This window comes from Pinus tabuliformis, chromosome 4_1 (genome assembly GCF_031772625.1).
Source record: "Pinus tabuliformis cultivar Carrire ecotype Pingquan chromosome 4_1, CPIR1, whole genome shotgun sequence".
Lineage (NCBI taxonomy): Eukaryota > Viridiplantae > Streptophyta > Pinopsida > Pinales > Pinaceae > Pinus > Pinus tabuliformis.
In genome coordinates, this window is record NC_142303.1 from 238,280,662 (window position 1) to 238,299,772 (window position 19,111).

The 19,111-nt window shown below is 37.5% G+C and overlaps 1 long non-coding RNA gene across 1 annotated transcript; it reads right to left on the reverse strand.

The window, feature by feature from the left end:
* Window positions 1-8,715: 8,715 nt before the first annotated feature.
* On the reverse strand, window positions 8,716-9,625 carry LOC149175138 (uncharacterized). Its single transcript, XR_016257966.1, has 2 exons — window positions 9,108-9,625; window positions 8,716-8,975 (listed from the first exon to the last, which is right to left on the reverse strand). It is a non-coding gene; the product is annotated as an uncharacterized LOC149175138 (long non-coding RNA).
* Between the last annotated feature and the right edge of the window lie 9,486 nt (window positions 9,626-19,111).

Sequence of the window (19,111 nt, forward strand, 5' to 3'; positions counted from 1 at the left end):
AAATTTGACAAAATTTCATTACTTACAAATCTCATCATTCTTTCTTTGGATATATGACCTAGTCGTTTATGCCACAAGAAAGCAGAATTTTCATTCAACCTGCTACGTTTACATCCAACATTATTTACTATATTCAACAAGGAATTCGCATAAGTGTCATTCAGTTTCAATTTATATAAACCATCAATTAGAATACCAGAACCAACATTATCAGTATTCTTATATAAATCAAAACAACCAGATCCAATCACACATCTAAAACCAGAAATATCCAATTTACTTGCGGAAATAAGGTTTCTAGATAATGAAGGTAAATAAAGGGTACTGTATAAGTCTAATACATATCCACTTTCTAGAATTAGACGATAAGTCCCAATGCCTTCAATTGAAGATTTCATTCTGTTTCCCTTAAAGAGAAAACGATCTTCATTTGGATTTATGGTTCGGATCATACGAAATCCCTGCATATTATTGGAAACGTGAGTTGTAGCACCAGTATCAAGCCACCATGTATTAATGGGAACTTCAATTAAATTTGATTCAAAACATACGAAAGATAGATAATTACCTCTCTTTTCGAACCAAGCTTTCCTTTTCGGACAGTCACTTTGATAATGTCCTTTCTTTTTACAGAAATGACATTGAACATCCTTTAGTTCCTTCTTTTCCTTATCCTGCCCATTCTTAGCAGGTGCCTTTTTCTTCTTGAAATGACTTGATTTTCCTTTCTTTTCTTTACCAGCTTTATTACTCGCAAAACTTACTGAGTGATTCACTTGATTTTTCAACCGTCCTTCTTCCTGAACAAGTCTACTGGCCAATTCATTAACATTCCATTTATCCTTTATAGTGTTATAGTTAATCTGAAAAGGTCCATATTCAGAAGGTAGCGAGTTCAGGATAAACTGGACAAGAAAAGAATCCTCTACTGTAAGTCCCAGGGAGTTTAACCTTGCTGCAAGATTAGTCATCTCTATAATGTGCTCTTGCATAGTTCGCGACCCATCAAACTTCATGGTCGTGAGTTCTGCCATAAGAGTGCCAGCGAGTGACTTATCAGCTGAACGAAAACGCTCTTCCACAGACTGCATATATTCCTTAGCGCTTTCTGTTTGTGGAATTGTTGACTTGATGTTGTTAGCAACAGTCATCTTAATAAACATAAGGCTCAATCTGTTACTGCGTTCCCATGCTTTATGGTGTGATTTTTCTGCCTCAGTACTATCTTTTGTAAGAGCAGCAGGTTTATCCTCAAGGAGTGCCAAGTCAAGATCCTGAGCACCTAAATGGAAATTGACTTGTTCACTCCATTCAGAAAAATTAACACCAGTGAACAATGTAACAGATGAAGCATGTGTATTCATGGAAACTCCTGCAAAATGAAATAACTATTAGCTCATAACTAACGCGATTCAGATGTAGGCATAATAGTATAATATAGCACTCCTTTGGGTAGATACTATCTTATACTTAACATAATTAAATACCAAACATAAGTAGGTAATAAATATATTCAATTAAATAGAACTGACATCTTTGGATGATCAATATTTATTTAATCAAAATATCTATTAAACCTCATCATGTCAACTAGTTATAGAACAAGACTTTCCTTTGGGTAAGTTCTCAGGTTCTATCATTAGTGACACCAGTTCTTAATTGGTATTATTATAACTGGCAATTTCTATCAATAATCATTATGTCACTTATGCACTAAATGATTATTCTGATTTTGACCACTTTGGTGATTAACAAAATCATAAATCTCATGTGCATAAATAATTTATAACACATACCTTATGCAAAACAACATTCTGATTTTGACCACTTTGGTGATTAACAAAATCATAAATCTCATGTGCATAAATAATTTATAACACATACTTGATGCAAAACAATCAGTCACAGAACAATTCGAAGATTTCACAATCTTTCAACGCTCAGAGATAATTCGAGGTTTGTTACTGGCATTAATAGATATTAATGAGAGGTTCTGTAACTAGGCTTCAAAACACAACATGGCAGCCTTTAATGCCTAACGGCTGTATATGCTAATCGTTAGTCTTCTTACAGTGCACAACTTACAGTGCACAAATTCGACTATCTACCAGGATTATGAATGCCGGCTTATACCACATTTAAGTGAGAATGCAACACATGAGGGAAGAAAGTCTTCGGAGACATAATTTTCACCGCGTAAACATTAAAAGGAACGACGCGGTTTGACAGACGCTAACAGCTCACAAGCTCAGCTGTATTTTTTCATCCCCGCACTACGAACTTTTATGCCCAAATTTCAAACAATTATTTTGTACTAATAAACTCTAATCGTGCAAAGCCAAAACAGTAAATGATGCACGAAAAGACCCTAAAAAGGAGCGAGACTCATTTGGACACAGTTCGAGCAAGTACTAAGATTTTTACAGAGTCTAGGAAATATTTCGGTCATGCGATTCTGCAGGCAATATAAGGCTGAAGGCTCTCAATCGATAGCAACTCGACAAAATAACGGAAGTCACATGGACCTCACTAAAGTAGCAGATCATTGATAAAATAGCAGAAGTTGTTGTTAATTACAACTTATGTACAACGCATATATACCCGCCTATTGACATAACAATAAAGAAATGTGAATGGTTCATCATCCACACGGCACTAGGTGGTTTCCATTGATATGAGCGATGTCAACAGCACAGCTACCGAAAATGACATCTTGAATGGTGATTTTCAATGCGACAGAGGGTTACGAAAGAGCGTAGTATTGCAGATTATATTGTCGCATAGACTATAGTGAGGTAGAATATAATGGCGCACAGATTGCCAGAGATTGAGATTGAGCGATTAATTATAATATATACCAAATCAATTTCTATATCGCAGGGATCGCTACAATTTCTATATCACAGGGATCGCGGCACTATTAAGCCTTGTGGATCCATCATTATCATAGGAAATATTTAGTTATTGATTGTGGCTCTGATACCAAATGTAAAATTTCCATTAACAGCCCAAAGATCATCAATACCGAATATTTCACAAACAGAACTTAATATGATCTATTGTTTAAGACAACATACCTTGATTAACAGCGGAAGATGTAATGGCTGCCATCTACTTTGATCTGACTCCTGACCTTTCCTCTTCTTCAGAATTCGGTTTCTCTTTCTAGCCCTGTTTCTTCATGCGCTTCTTGATGGAGAAGAATGCAACTATTGCCAGGGAGAGAGAGGACCCAATCCTTTATATATCATTTAACTCTAATCTGGTACGTCCATCATATACCAATTCAACGCTTAAGATTAATGCTTTAATGCTTTAATGCTTTTAACGCTTTTAATGCTTTTAACGCTTTAATGCTTTAATCGGGTCACATTAAGATTTAGAAACTGCAGATTTCTAACATTGCGAAGATACTGCAGATAAATTTCAGACTTCTGTTTATAAATTGCATTCTATATAGTTGCATTACAAATTTTCTGGGGACTGTTGCAAGCCCCAGTGAGAATTACAGTCAAGAAATTGGGCAGGGAATTAAGAAAAGTTTTGAGTTCATTACCCCACTGGCCAAGGAAAGCTATCACTATGTTGAGACCTAGCCAAACAAGAGAAATCTAAAGTGTTGAAAGTTGAAACTTGAATCATGAATGTTATAGTGATTGTTGATGATGATGGCAATGTTGAATCATGAATGTTTATGCCATATAGCATATGTTGAAACTTTGAAAGTTGAATCTTGAATTGATGATGATGAATCATGAATCATGATAGATCATAGTTTATAGATGATAATTTAGATTCTGAAATATGAATGGTAATATGAATTTTTTATTTTTAATATATATATATATATATATATATATATGTGCCGTTTCCTGCTGTATCGTATCCAGATTTTTTGAAAATTTGCCGTATCCGTTTCAAGGAAGTGGTTGAAACAGTGGAGGCCTGGCTTCTGGAGTATTTGTAAGTTGCAGCAATGCAGGTAAGTGACTAAACACTTGTAAGCAATTCTGCAAGAGTATTAGAAAAAGTAAATGTATTGTATAGAATTAACATCTACTGTTAGAAAAATCAAAATTTGTTGTTGTCACTGAGAGGGTGTTCACTGAGGGTAAGAACACACATAGGATGTGTATCCATGTTGTTTATTAATTGTTGTTTTAAAAAAAAAAAAAAATAGTGGGAGTGATAGTCAAAACCTCTAAGAAGGTGGATAAATGCTATGGTCGCTATAGAGGTCATGGTCTACAACTGTAGTCCGACTATTCCTAAATGTAGGACTTTATTAGTTGTTGTTTAAAAAAAAAAAAAAATAGTGGTAGTGATACTCAAAACCTCCAGGAAGGTGGATAAATGCTATGGGCGCTATAGAGCGGTCATGGTCTACCACTGTAGTCCGACTATTCCTAAATGTAGGAGAACTGTATGGCAGGGAGGAAAAGAACTGTTAAAAACTTTTCTGTTAACCCCAATAGCAAACGTGTTTATGCAAGATTTAGTGTAACACTTAACAGAACACTTAACAGAAGTAATAGGGTTCGTAGAATGTTATAAGTTCCTTGCCATGAACAGAAATGTGGCTAAACGCCTATTGTTTTCAAAAAAAAAGAAAAAAAAAGAAAACAGAAAATGCCCTGTTGGTTTTTTCATGAGGGACTCCCTTGGTTTGTCAGCTTGAGCGTTTGAGCCCTTGTGAGTTGGGTTGGATTGGAAGTTGTGAACTCTGACGATATAAACTCGTGGAACGGGGAGTGAAAACAAAGAATATCCTCTGCAATAGGACCAGAGAAATAAAAGAAAAACTTCACACAACGGAAACCCCTGATGCTATACTTAGCGGCATTCTATGTTGCTATACTTTACTGCCATAGCTCCGTAGCTAATGGGGCCAAAATCTTAGAACACTGTACTTGATCATCTCTTGTGATGTAAGATATTATGTCCAGCAGGACGAGAAACAGCACAAATGGCTGGCACTGTCTTGCTGTATAGTTGCCCTAAACTTTCTGGCAGAATTTTTTTTGGCATGAGAAGTTCCTGAATATTATCTGTAAAACCAATATTTGGTGGGTTCAGTAACTTCCTTAGGATACTTTGTTTCTGATGAGGTTCAATTTGGAATTAAATTGTCTTATACTTATGTGCTTTGACATGCCATTTCCATCATTATGTGGAGATGGATCTAATTATGTATGATAAATATATGATTTTTTTGGAACATGATACTTTGTTTCCATTATGATTATATGTAACAAGTACAGGTTATATATGACCTGAGATGTAGGCATTCTGGTATATAATATCTCTTATTTTGCACTCAATGAGAGTGCAAAAAGCAGTTTACCGCATTTTGTATAGTTTCCAAGATTTCAAGGACATGGATGCAGATATCAAAAATATCCTTTCTGCTTTACTGCAATTTTATTTTTCAGAACCCAAAAATTATCTAAATTAAATGGATGAGCATAGTTTGGGATTTGCCAGCAAAAGTAATTGTTTTCATAAGCAGACAAGCAGGGCATTTTTGTTTGCTGTTTCTTTGAGAGCAGCTTAAAACAGATTTGGATGCTAGTCAAAATGGATGATGGTGATTTCAGTCCAGCATAAGTGAATAGGAAAGGTGGATCTCAAATGATTTTGAATGATGGAGGTATACTTCGTAGATGCTGTAACCACCTTTTGTTTGTATTATCATTTATTTTTGCCATAAATAATTCATACTTGAAACCTTTGAAAATATGACCCTTTTTTAGGTATGGATATCAATCACAAGTTGTTTTGATTGGTCTTATGCTGCTTTCTGTTAACTGTTTCACTTTGTAACCATTTCTTATTTGACATTAGTAAATTTAAAAACAGTTTGAATGAATTTTCATTGAGGTGGGGCTTTTTACTATTATGAATATTGGGAACAAGCATCAATGTTTTCCTGTAGAATGCCGTATCTGATGTTTCTGTGATTAGCCTTTTTCAAACATAGTCCCAGTCATGGATAGCATAATATTTTCCTGGAGAATAAAATAGCTATTGTTTTTGTGATTAGCCATTTATGGATGTCAGTTGAAAGCCACACGGCTGATGTAGTATTTGATTTGTTTTGATATATGGTTCTGTTTTCTGGGTATGAAATTGCTGTTGTATATTTTAGCTTGATGAGTGCTTGCTTTGATTGCTTTAATAGTACAAATTGGATGCATTTTATTATCTCATTTTCGTATAGTAAATGGATAATTCTAGTACAAATACAAAAAGATAAATATTTTCAGGGAAGCAATTTATAAAGACAGGGAAAATGCAGCAGCAATGTCAAAACGATTTGTGGGAGGGTCGGAAATTCAGCGCTATGGAGGTTATACTAGAAAGCAAAGCATTGATGGACAGGACCCTTTTTAACAGTCCAGTTCGAGTTGACTAGAATGGCTCAGGCATATTCATCAGGAAATAAGGTGCTGATTGTATTTGAAGGATTACATTGAGGCCGGGACTGTATCAGAAAATAAGGTTCTGATTGTATTTAAATTCTAAAGGATTACATCGAGGCCTGGAATGCATCGGGAAATTCTGATTTTATTCAACAGATTACATTGAGGCCTGGAATGCATCGGGAAATTCTGATTGTATTCAACAGATTACATTGGGGATGGGCTGGGAAGTTCACTGAAAAATTATAAAAAGCTGTTTGCAAATGTCAGTCAATGTTTTGGGCAGGATTACACATTTTGTTGCAGAATATTGCAAGAAAAGCCAAATGGGCTTTCTTGGCTTGGTGACATCCCATGCTCGTGAGGTGGTGTCATTTTGGAATAGACCTTGGTGAATTGTTAGTGAACAAATTTTAATTGAACGATACAACGAGGTTCTGGTTTTATTATATATTAATCACATTGAGTCCCTGACTGCAAATTAAATGTAAAGAGATGGGAGGCTGATTCTAAATGTCAGTCATTGTTTTGAGGAAGGATTACCCATCTGGCTGCAGAGTGTTGCAAGAACCAACAGGGCTTCTTAGCTAGGTACCATTTTATGGCTGTGAAAGGGTGTCATGTTGGAAATAAACCTTGATGAACTGTTAGTAAAAAATTGTATTTCAACAATGCATTCATAAATTCTGTTCAAGATTGAACTTTGATTGGAAGTTGATGCTGCGACTCTATTACTGGAGGTAGTATTGTTTTTCTGCGAGTATTCTGAGTCCTGACATAGGCACAAGTTAGAAGGTGTGAATAGTAATTGTATACAAACGTTACAAGCCGGTTATTTGTTTAGGTTTAGGTAAACTAAACTTTGGTTTATCCTTTTAAGATGTATTTCGAGGCTTTGGATCAGGCCACTCAATATAAAAATTCATTTTTATATAAGCTAGCAAGTCCCTGCGATAGGGGCTATTTCCAATCACTTTGTAATCTGGTAGATACAAGATGATACAAGCAATAAGATCCCGACTAATTTGAAGGTCTTTAAACAAATTTCACTTGTACTAGCGTCATTGGTGATGCCAACCATTGACATTAATAATATTTCTATCGTTCCCGATTGCAAAATGTATATGCACGGCAGCAGGAAAATATTACACAATCTACTAATTCCGAATCTCATAAAACCAAACAGTATGAAAACTACTAATTTATTGATGTAGTCGGACTATTCCTAAATGTAGGAGGACTGTATGGCAGGGAGGAAAAGAACTGTTAAAAACTTTTCTGTTCAACCCCAATAGCAAACGCTTTTATGCAAGATTTAGTTTAACACGTAACAGAAGTAATAGGGTTCGTAGAATGTTATAAATTCCTTGCCATGAACAGAAATGAGGCTAAACGCCTATTGTTTTCCTAAAAAAAAAAAAAAAAAACAGAAAATGCCCGGTTGGTTTCTTCATTAGGGACTCCCTTGGTTTGTCAGCTTGAGCTTTTGAGCCCTTGTGCGCTGGGTCGGATTGGAAGTTGTGAACTCTGAACGTATAAGCCCATGGAACGGGAGTGAAAACAAAGAATGTCCTCTGCAATAGGACGAGAGCAATAAAAGAAAACTTCACATAACGGAAACCCCTGATATCAGGAACGGGTGAGGTTTCCAGTTTCGTGGACTACATTGTATGCACCCACATTGGGAAACGCTGGTCCAGGAGGGTGTTGAACTCATGGGACGGGGTCTCGGGTTTTGGCCGCACTAATACAAGACAGCTGGAGGGATAGACTACGGGTGTTAGGAGGGGCAGGGTTTTAACCCTCGAAACCTCATGCGGAGCCAAACCCCAATTGATTAGAAGCAGTAAATACATCCGGTGGAATTAAACAAGAAAACACGACAAATGACATAGCTAAAAAAATCGAAACCAATTTGTCAGGATGAAACGTTTAACTGGAAAACTGAATATATATATATATATATATATATATACACACACACTGCTGTACAGTGCCACAAATTTAGGGAGCTGAAACAGCTCTAAACAACCAAATCAAACTAAGAATCTGAGCGATAAATCATTTCAGTGAAGCCATAATATGTATTTAAGATTCCAATAAAAACTTTCATGTTCAGTTCCAAGTGTGGAAAGACAAATAAACGGAACGCACATAATATATTACATTACCAAAAAAAACTGGGCCCGAAAATGGAGAATTGCCGAGGGTCATAAATGAATCTCAGACGGCCCCGGTATAAGTCTAACAAACAAAACAACATGTTCAGCCAGAACGGCTCAGAGAAGCGACCTTGTGGAACGAAGCCTCATATCCATTAACCAGAAAGAAAAACAGAAGCCATCACGGGGTTGGCCTCACCGGAACCCAAAACAGGGTCACCTAATAGTGTGCTCATGCGAGCTGTAGCTACAATTCAGGCACGGTGGCCTGTAGACTAAGGTCCAGACCCAATTTCTACAATCAATAGCAAGTGGAATTTCACCATACCAGAGGAAAATCAGAATGACCGTCCAAAGCCATCCGCAACCCAGGTAGAAGGAGCGAGAGTACCTGCGTGCAAGCCATATACCATGGTTAAAGAAATGCAAATACCTAACCGGTACAAGAAAGGCCTATCCGCAAAACAAACAACTGTGAATCAACAAATTAGTTAGTACAGGAAAGAAACTGTTATGTAATTACCCGGCGATAAATCCTGGTGGTAGGAGTAGGTTCTGAAGCCTCGGGCGCATGTTCTCTGTATCCAAAACTCTCGTGCAGTGACTGTCAAGCCCTCAGCTAGGGCAGGGGGTGGAGCAAGTTCCAGATCTTTCCGCGAAAGAATGGGACTCCAATGCCGCGCCAGTACAAGAAAGGCCTATCCGCAAAACAAACAACAGCGAATCAACAAATTAGTTAGTACAGGAAAGAAACTGTTATGTAATAACCCGGCGATAAATCGTGGTAGTAGGAATAGGTTCTGAAGCCTCGGGCGCATGTTCTCTGTATCCAAAACTTCTCTGTATCCAAAACTCTCGTGCAGTGACTGTCAAGCCCTCAGCTAGGGCAGGGGGTGGAGCAAGTTCCAGATCTTTCCGCGAAAGAATGGGACTCCAATGCCGCGCCAAGGGTAGTGTAAGTCGGCAAGCATCCATGACAACCGTAGGATCATCTCTCCCGTCTCATAGCTGTCGATGCACGATGGATCCCGAGGTGGCAGCTGAAGACTGCCCACGCCACGTACCCGGGGTGGGACAGTTAAGTAAATGCTCCATCGATGTTAAACAGTCACCCAAATCGATAAAAACAATAAAATGAATCTCTTTATTGTAATATTCTTAATATTTTACTAGTTTGTAAATTTGTTTATTAAAAAAATTATAATGGGATGCATATTTTTATTTTTATTTTTATATCAATACTTATGTTATATATATTGAACTTTATAATAAAAATTTTGAAAATATGAATTTTTGTAACTCTGGAAATTTTTATGTGAATTTAATTTTTTTTAGAATTAATTATAAGTTTAGTGTTTTAATTTATAATGTATAATCATTTTTTTTTTTTTTTTTAAGTTTTTGTTTTTTGTTTTGTTTTCTGTTTTTTTTGTTATAAAATAAAAATTAAGAATTTAGATAAAGAATCTTTGGAATTTTTTTTATGAAGTGGAATTCCCTTAAGAATTTAATGTATGTTTAATGCTTCAATATAAAATATATGATGTCACTTTCTTTAGGTTTTAAGTTGTTTTTATTTATATTGAATTATAAAATAAATTTTTTGAGAATATGAATTTATATAAAAAAAACTTTGGAAAATTTATATGAAGTGGAATTTCCTTAAGGATTTATTGTATGTTTAATGTTTGAATCTATAATACATGATCTCACTTTCTTGAATTTTTAAGTTGTTTTTTTATTAGTATTTTTAATGTTTATATATGTCACCCATCTCTTATGGGTTGTTTAGGTTAGCAGAGAGACAAATATGAGCAGAGGTGCAGAATTGTGCAAACAATATGAGTAGAACTGTGCAAGCAATGGAAGAATGTTGAGTAATGTGTTAGATGCCCTCCTGCCTAATGTAGAGAATTTATAGTATATCTATCTTCAAGGGGAAATTACATTGGTCTATTTCACAAATATCAGTCGAGCTTCCTAGGTTACCTATGCCCAATTTTTACTACACTGTCAAGGATATTGTATTTGAAGTTGCAAAGAAGAAAGAAGGATTAACTTGCTCCATTCACTTTCGACACACATATTTGGCTTCTCTACTTGGAGATTGGTAAACTGTGTATAAATGGAGATGTGTATAAATGGAAACAATATGAGCAAAATTGTGCAATCAATGGAAGAATGTTGAGTAATGTGTTAGATGCCCTCCTGCCTAATGTAGAGAATTTATAGTATATCTATCTTAAGGGGGAAATATTACATTGGTCCATTTCATAAATATCAGCCGAACTTCCTAGGTTACCTATGCCCAATTTTTACTACACTCTCAAGGATATTGTATTTGAAGTTGCAAAGAAGAAAGAAGGATTACCTTGCTCCATTCACTTTCGACGCACATAGGCCCAATTTTTACTACACTCTCAAGGATATTGTATTTGAAGTTGCAAAGAAGAAAGAAGGATTAACTTGCTCCATTCACTTTCGACACACATATTTGGCTTCTCTGCTTGGAGATTGGTGAATGTTTTAGGCAAACTGTGTATAAATGGAGACGTGTATAAATGGAAACGCCTCTAGAGATTACTCACAAAGAAATTTGATCTAGAACCATTACCATATGAGGGTAAGGGTTCAGTCTGGCTCAGACTATGAAAGACAAAGGAGGTCTGGTCTGGGATGCAATTATCAATGAAAATAAACTCTTAGAATTGTCAATGAAAATAAACTCTTAGATTGAGCACTTAGGAAGAAAGTTGCCCGTGCCTCTTTTTTTAGTAGATTGTTTGATTGTATTACATTTAACATTAACATTTATTTTTCACTTAAATTTGGTTATAGTTAGATCATGTAACATATCACATCCTTTTTCATCTATGCTCTTCTTCCATATGTGCTACCGACTTACGGCGTTTCCTTTGCAACATCTGGTGCAAATGCTAGTATTATGTTCCTCAGCAGCATCCAGAGACACAGGTTGCACCTTTTGGAATGATTGTTGGAAAGCCAGTGGATCTGGCAATGTATGCTCAACAACACCGCCCTCATGTTGCTTATATGCCACGGAAAATGTGGCCACAACAACAAATGCCAGAGCAGTCCAGTAGCCCATCCTCTTTTTCAACACGAAAAAAAGCAGTATAATTTTATTATATTCAAATATAGACATACATATTTGGAGATATTGCCATTTGTTTACGCTGATGTGTGGGCCACGCCACATCTAGAGTATTAACAAAAACATTTGAAAGATGTCCTTTTCATGCTACATAATGTTTGAGTGGATTTATAATATTTATGATCAACAGAAATAGGAAAACTAAAAAGATTACCATATCAACAAAATTATATATACATACCTCTGCTTATGAGATAAACCATTGTATGAGCATATGTAGGAAACATACCAGAAAATTTTCCATAGATTAAGAGTTATATACCCAGAAGACAAAAGTCCTGGATTTGGGAGCGGTTGTTGATCGTTTTTTTCTGCATCCTCCAAATGCCTTGGGGAGAATTAATGCCCATTTTGGATAGAGCATCTACTTTTTTGTTTTTGTACTTGTCAATGTGTGATATCGTGGATCTTCTTCCATTCCTATTCTTGTTCGTTGATGCCTTTTGACTTCTTTCTTTCTTGTTCCTGTTCTGTCCGGTCAAGTCGAGAGCGCTGTATAGAGATATGATAGATGCAGCGACAGAAATGTTAGATTCCTTTTTTGAGCTGAAAATCCTGCTATTTCTCCACTTCCATATGGCCCAAATGGTTAATAATGGGATGGCCCGCCATTCTTTTTTCATGGAGCACCAACTTTTGAATGTTTTTGTAATGGATGGGAAGGAGCATAGCGAGAGACCATAGTGGCTAGCAAGATTCTGCCAGATATGCTGCACCTATGGACAAGTGAAAAAAAGATGCATATTGTTTTCAGAGTTAGGTGTTTTGAGTTGTTTTCTGAAGGTAGATGGTAGTCATGCACTAAAGAAATCATTGGGTGTGGCACTTCCTTGTAGAGTACTGCCAAAAATGTAGCCACTGTAAATGGATCCACCATTTTGGAGAGACCCCGAGGGCAAAAAAAAGCGAACCAAATGTCACGGGAGTTGAGGAGAAACAAAAATCGCACAAAATATGTGACAATTTTTCCGTAGAATGTGCACGCTAGTTGTCAAGCTTAGAAACAAAAGGATGACGAAAGGCTCACTCCAACTTGATCTAAATTTGAAACTACTTGAAATTTGTTTGCAAGGTATTCAATTCAGAATTAAACATGTTTAAAAGATTTCCATGTCTTGCAGAAAGAAAACACATGAAATTTTCAGCTGTTCATGACCCATTTAAGCATAGCAGAGTTATTTCCTTTTACTATTTAACACATTAAAACGAATTTGTTCTGCAAAATAAATCAACCACAAATGCAAAAGAAGTTGATAAAGCAGTTCACCCCCTCCAGGGCTACGTCTGCTGGGTCCAAAGCTCCCAACCGGGATTGTCCTTGTTTTTATTAAATGCTCAAATTGAAAATACAGCTGAATAGAAGCATCTACAGGTGAAATAGATGGAAAATATTGATTCAGAACACTTGAATCCTTCAGGATTGACTATTGGATCACCTCCATTGGATACCTGCAACCCTATACAGTCTTCACAAAACTAGGCCCTCGTGGCTCCTAGAACTTTCACGGCTTCAAAACCTCTGCAAATGACCTCAGATGGCTGTAAGACCTACACCAATGGCTTCAGAAGGTCGAAAATACCCAAAATCAAAAAAAAATTCGTCCAAAACCGACTTTCCTAGCCAAAGTTATGGCCATTTAAAATTTCTCCAGTTTTCCCCTAGAAAAACTCCAGCTAACTTTAGTTAACTCCACATAGCTCCGCCAATTATGGCGGGTCCGCCAAATTTGGCGCTCCTGCCAAAATTCTGCCAACTTAACTGCAGTTACATTTAATGTTTGGTGGTTGCCTCGGATTTCGTGCCCGGCGGAATATTCCTTTTTTATTTTTTTTTGAAAAATTACAATTTCTAATGTTATGGACAAATTCTTCTTTTTCCCATAACTTCCTCATACGGCGACCGTTTTTCGAACCGTTTGCGGCACCGGAATCGGGAAGACGAGCACTTTCCATTCATTCAACTTTGAACTAGTTCTAAGCACTTTAAATTTTGAGCATTTTACGACACTTAGGAATTTTTTTTTTATTTTGGGTATTTTCGACCTTCTGAAAGTCATTGGTGCAGGTCTTACAGCCATCTGAGGTCATTTGCAGAGGTTTTGGAGCCGTGAAAGTTCTAGGAGACACCAGGGCCCAGTTTTGTGAAGACTATATAGGGTTGCAGGTATCCAATGGAGGTGATCCAATAGTCAATCCTGAAGGATTCAAGTGTTCTAAATCCATTTTTGCCATCTATTTCACCTGTAGATGCTTCTATTCAGCTGTATTTTCAATTTGAGCATTTAATAAAAACAAGGACAAGCCCGGTTGGGAGCTTTGGACCCAACAGACGTAGCCCTGGAGGGGGTGAACTGCTTTATCAACTTCTTTTGCATTTGTGGTTGATTTATTTTGCAGAACAAATTCGTTTTAATGTGTTAAATAGTAAAAGGAAATAACTCTGCTATGCTTAAATGGGTCATGAACAGCTGAAAATTTCATGTGTTTTCTTTCTGCAAGACATGGAAATCTTTTAAACATGTTTAATTCTGAATTGAATACCTTGCAAACAAATTTCAAGTAGTTTCAAATTCAGATCAAGTTGGTATCAAAGCTCAGGGTTTTGTGCAAAGATCTTCTAACTATCTTGAAAAGTATTGATGCTTACCAGGTTGAAACTTAAAAGAGGGGAAGGACAATTGACTAGAGAACGAGAGAATCCTCAGTCAAGGAAGGCCAGAGAGCCATCACCTCCACCTTCAATTTCACCCTCAAGAGTCTCAGCAGAAGCTTCAAGAATGTATGCACATGAAGGAGAAATTCCTACAGAGACAGATCCAAGAGAAGAAGAAAGAGTCTTCAGAAAGGCTTTCTTGGACCTCACTGAAATGGTGAGGATATTGTACCAAGAAAGAAATGAGAAATTGGCTGGAGAAGGGTCCAAACATCCACATGAAGGAGAGGGCTCTTCAGGAGGTAAGAAGGATGATGATCATTCCAAGAAAGGACATGGAGGAAATGGTGATCCACCACCCCCATCTTCACCTTCTTCCTCTTCATCCTCGTCTTCTTCTGTTCATAAGCATAGATCCTCTGGAAAAAGTCCTTTTTTGAAGCTTGATGTAAAATTCAAATTACCTATGTTTAATGGTGAAGTGAATGTAGAAAAGCTTGACAACTGGATTAGGCAGTTGGAAGTTTACTTGAGGATCCAGAATATGCATGATGATGCCACAAAGGTTCAGTTGGCTTCTTTGAGAATGGATGGAGCAGCATTGGTCTGGTGGGAGGCCAAGACTAAAGAGGAGATCAAGAAATTTGGTAAGGTTACCTTAACATGGCCTGAGTTTCTGTTAGCCATTAAAAAACCGTTTTATCCTCTTGCTCACATGCAGAAGGCCATTATGAATTGGCAAAATTTCAAACAACTTAAGGGTCAGAGTGTCCAAGACTACACCCAAAAATTCAGGAGAAGAGCTCTCTTGTTAGGGGTAGATTTGCAGACCCACAAAACCTTGCTGAAATACATTGGTGGCTTGCATAGCTACCTTAGACACACCATCTTGATGTTTAACCCTACTAGCCTGGACGAGGTTTGTGTCCAAGCTACCCATTTAGAGGCAAGGGGAAAAAACACATTTGAAGAGGGTAGAAACAAACCCCCCAAGGGGAAAAACAAAGAGAAAACCTCCAAGGGAAAGGGCAAAAAGAATGCATCTGTCAAACAGGAAAGTGAGAAAGTGATCTGTAAACACTGTTCTAAACCAGGCCATGAGGAGAAAAACTGTTGGAAATTATATCCTGAAAAAAGACCTCAATTTAACAAATCCAAAGGGAAACAGAAAACTGTTGCTACTACATCTACACCACAAGATTTAGGGGAAGATTCAAGTGATGAAACTAAAATTGCAGCCATGGGTTTGAAAAACTTGAAGGGAAAAGAAATTGAAACTCAAGCCAGCACTAGCACCTCAAACTGCCATGTACAAACTCCTAATGAGGAAGAAAGAATTGAACTGTTTCATGTGAGGGTGATTTCAAAACATACTAAAATTGACACACTTTTTGATAATGGATCACAAGCAAACCTTATATCAGAGGACTTGGTCAAGCAGCTTAAACTTGAGACCGTTCCACATCCGAAGCCATATCCACTTGGATGGATTTGTAAGGATGCAAATTTACAAGTTTCAAGAAAGTGCACATTGCGCTTTGCAATTACTGCACATTTTATTGACACAGTTGAATTTGATGTGGTACCTTTTGATATAGCAGGAATTGTTTTTGGAAGTCCTTACTTGTTTGACAGGAAAGCTATCTTTCATCACCATGAAAACAAATATCATCTGTTCAAAGATGGCAAGGAGTTCATTGTTAGAGCTCATCGCAAGAAGACAAATATAGCGATGGTGAATGCAGGACAGGTAAAAAGGCTAGTCAATTCAAGTAAGAATTTTGTTCTTCTTATGATTAAGCCCAAGGTTGATGTGAATCACGAGTCATTTGACAATTGTGATCCAAAACTTAAATCATATCTGTATGATGTAGTTGATGCATATCGTGAGATGTTTCAGGAGCCTACAGGTTTGCCTCCTAAGAGGGAGATTCAACATGAAATCCATTTGCATCCAGATTGTCCTCTTCCAAACATAGGCATGTACCACATGTCTATTATGGAGAATGCTGAAATAAAGAAGCAAATCAAGAACTTGTTGGACAAGGGTTTCATAAGGCCAAGTACTTCGCCATGTGGGTCACCGATTGTATTGATTCCAAAGAAAGATGGCACTTGACGTATGTGTGTTGATTTGAGGGCCTTGAACAAGATAACGGTAAAGAATCGTTACCCACTCCCAAGGATAGATGATTTGCTAGACCAGATGAAAGATGCTCGATATTTCACTAAGCTAGACTTGCGCAGTGGATATCATCAAGTAAGAATTGAAGAAAGTGACATTTGGAAGACAACCTTTAAAACCAAACAAGGACTCTTTGAGTGGCTTGTGATGCCGTTTGGTTTGTGCAATGCACCTGCAACTTTCATGCAGGTAATGGATGATGTCTTGCGTCCTTTTCTTGATGATTTCATTATTGTCTACTTAGATGACATCTTAATTTTCAGCAAGTATAGAGAAGATCATGTCATGCATGTTAGAAAAGTACTTGATGTTTTGAAGAAGAATCGGTTATTTCTTAAAATGTCAAAGTGTGAATTTGGAAAGACTTCTTTGGTTTATTTGGGACACATTGTAGGAGGATGTGCTTTGAGAATTGATCCTGCTAAGATTGAGGCTATTGTGAAGTGACCTACTCCCAAATCCATAACAGAGGTAAGAAGATTTTTGGGTGCAGCTCAATATTGGAGGAAGTTTATCTCTAACTTCTCTTCTATAGCAGCTCCTATGCATGCAGTGACAAGTGTGAAGCATGCTTTCCAATGGGGAGGCAAGCAGCAAAAAGCTTTCGAATCTTTGAAAGAGAAGATTAGTTCAGCTCCAGTCCTTGCATTACCGGATTTGAGACAGCCATTTGAGATACAAACTGATGCTAATGATTATGCTATGGGTGCAGTTCTTCTACAGCATGGTAAGCCTATTGCTTTTTATTCTGAAACTTTTAATGGTGCTGTTGTAAATTATCCTACATATGATAAGGAGTTGTATGCGTTGGTACAAAGCGTCAAAAAGTGGAAACACTACTTGATGGGCAAAGAAACTGTTATACATACCGACCATCAGCCCTTACAGTACTTGCAATCACAAAGCAAGTTACAGCAGTCACGACACTTCAGATGGATGGGCTTCTTGCAACAGTTCCATTTGGTAATAAGGTATAAGAAAGGTACTTCAAATAAGGTTGCTGATATGCTTTCAAGGCCTATTATTGGTGTTGTTACTTTACTTAAGAATGATTCCATTGTACATGATAGTTACATAGAACAATATGCATCTGATGATGACTTTAAAGATGTGTATGCTAACTTGAGTAAAGGGAATCATGTAGAGGAAAATGTCTATCACATGCATAACAATTTGCTGTTTCATTTGGGCAAGTTGTGTATACCACAGGGGGAGAAGATAAATGTCATAAGAGAAGCTCATTCTTCTCTTATTGCTGGCCATTTTGGTGTGAGCAAAACAGTTGCACATCTACAGAGGTATTGCTATTGGCCTCGCATGGTAGATTCTGTTTCAAGGTTCATAAGAGGTTGTTCATTATGTGCTACAAGCAAGCCTAGCAATAGGAAGCTTGGTTTGTATACACCTTTGCCGGTACCTTCTAGACCATGGGAGAGCATCTCTATGGATTTTGTAGGAGGTTTGCCAAAATCTAGAAAGAAGCATGATTATTTATATGTAGTAGTTGATCATTTCAGCAAAATGTGAATACTTGTTGGAGAGGTAAATCCCCTCTACGGATAGAGGCGATCCCTACTAGCCCAGAATGGGTCTAGCAACAATCAGTCAATGCTACCATGAAAGTTCCTAATTGCAAATAAAAGGTAGGCAGTGAAAACCTACTTGGATTCCAATGCTAATGATTGATGAAGAGATGTTGCCCTCGCTCCTTCACTTTGGCCGGTCACAATCCTCCACGATCCTCGTGAATAGACACCTGCACACACGAAGAGAAACACGAACACAAGCATGAAATCTAATAAATGCAATTATACATCAGTCAGAAAGGACATAACTCACATTAATCATTACAAAGACAAATGAGAGTGGAACCATAATAGTAGTCATCTATTATTAATCAATAACAAAGAGGAGTACAACCAAAGTTCTGACATCGAATCCTTCTCAAGAGGGTCCAGCCAGCAAGTCTCTTAAGCATTCACCCTTGGAGGTAGATCTCCCAAGACAAAAACTCTCTCTCACACAAGTTTACTCAAGAAAGCAACACTTCACAACCTTCCTTAAGCTCTCTAGAAATCCCACACTTGTCACACCAACTACCTATCAAATTCACACACTAGCAGCAGCACTCTAAGCACTATCAATTCCACACTGTCAAAAACTAGCTGCTCATGTGAATGGTAGAGGCTTAAATAGGAGAAGGAGTCTCCATGAATGGTGGGAGGATGAGCTTATCTCCAAGGAAGGTGGCTCAAATGACGAAACAGACATGCCAGAGAAAGGAGGGCGACATTTACAAGGCCAACAACCAGGTCTGGAGTCATCTGGAAGGCCGGCTGTTAGAACAAACTCGCCCAAACAAGATCAGCGCGGGTGTATAACTGTACTGGAGCGCTGACATCGCATCTGAATAACAGGGAAGGTTATGTCAGCGCGACCCAATATGAATAGAAGATGCGCTGGTTCATGAAATTCGACCAGCGCGAGAAACACGTGTGCTTCCGCGCTGGCAGC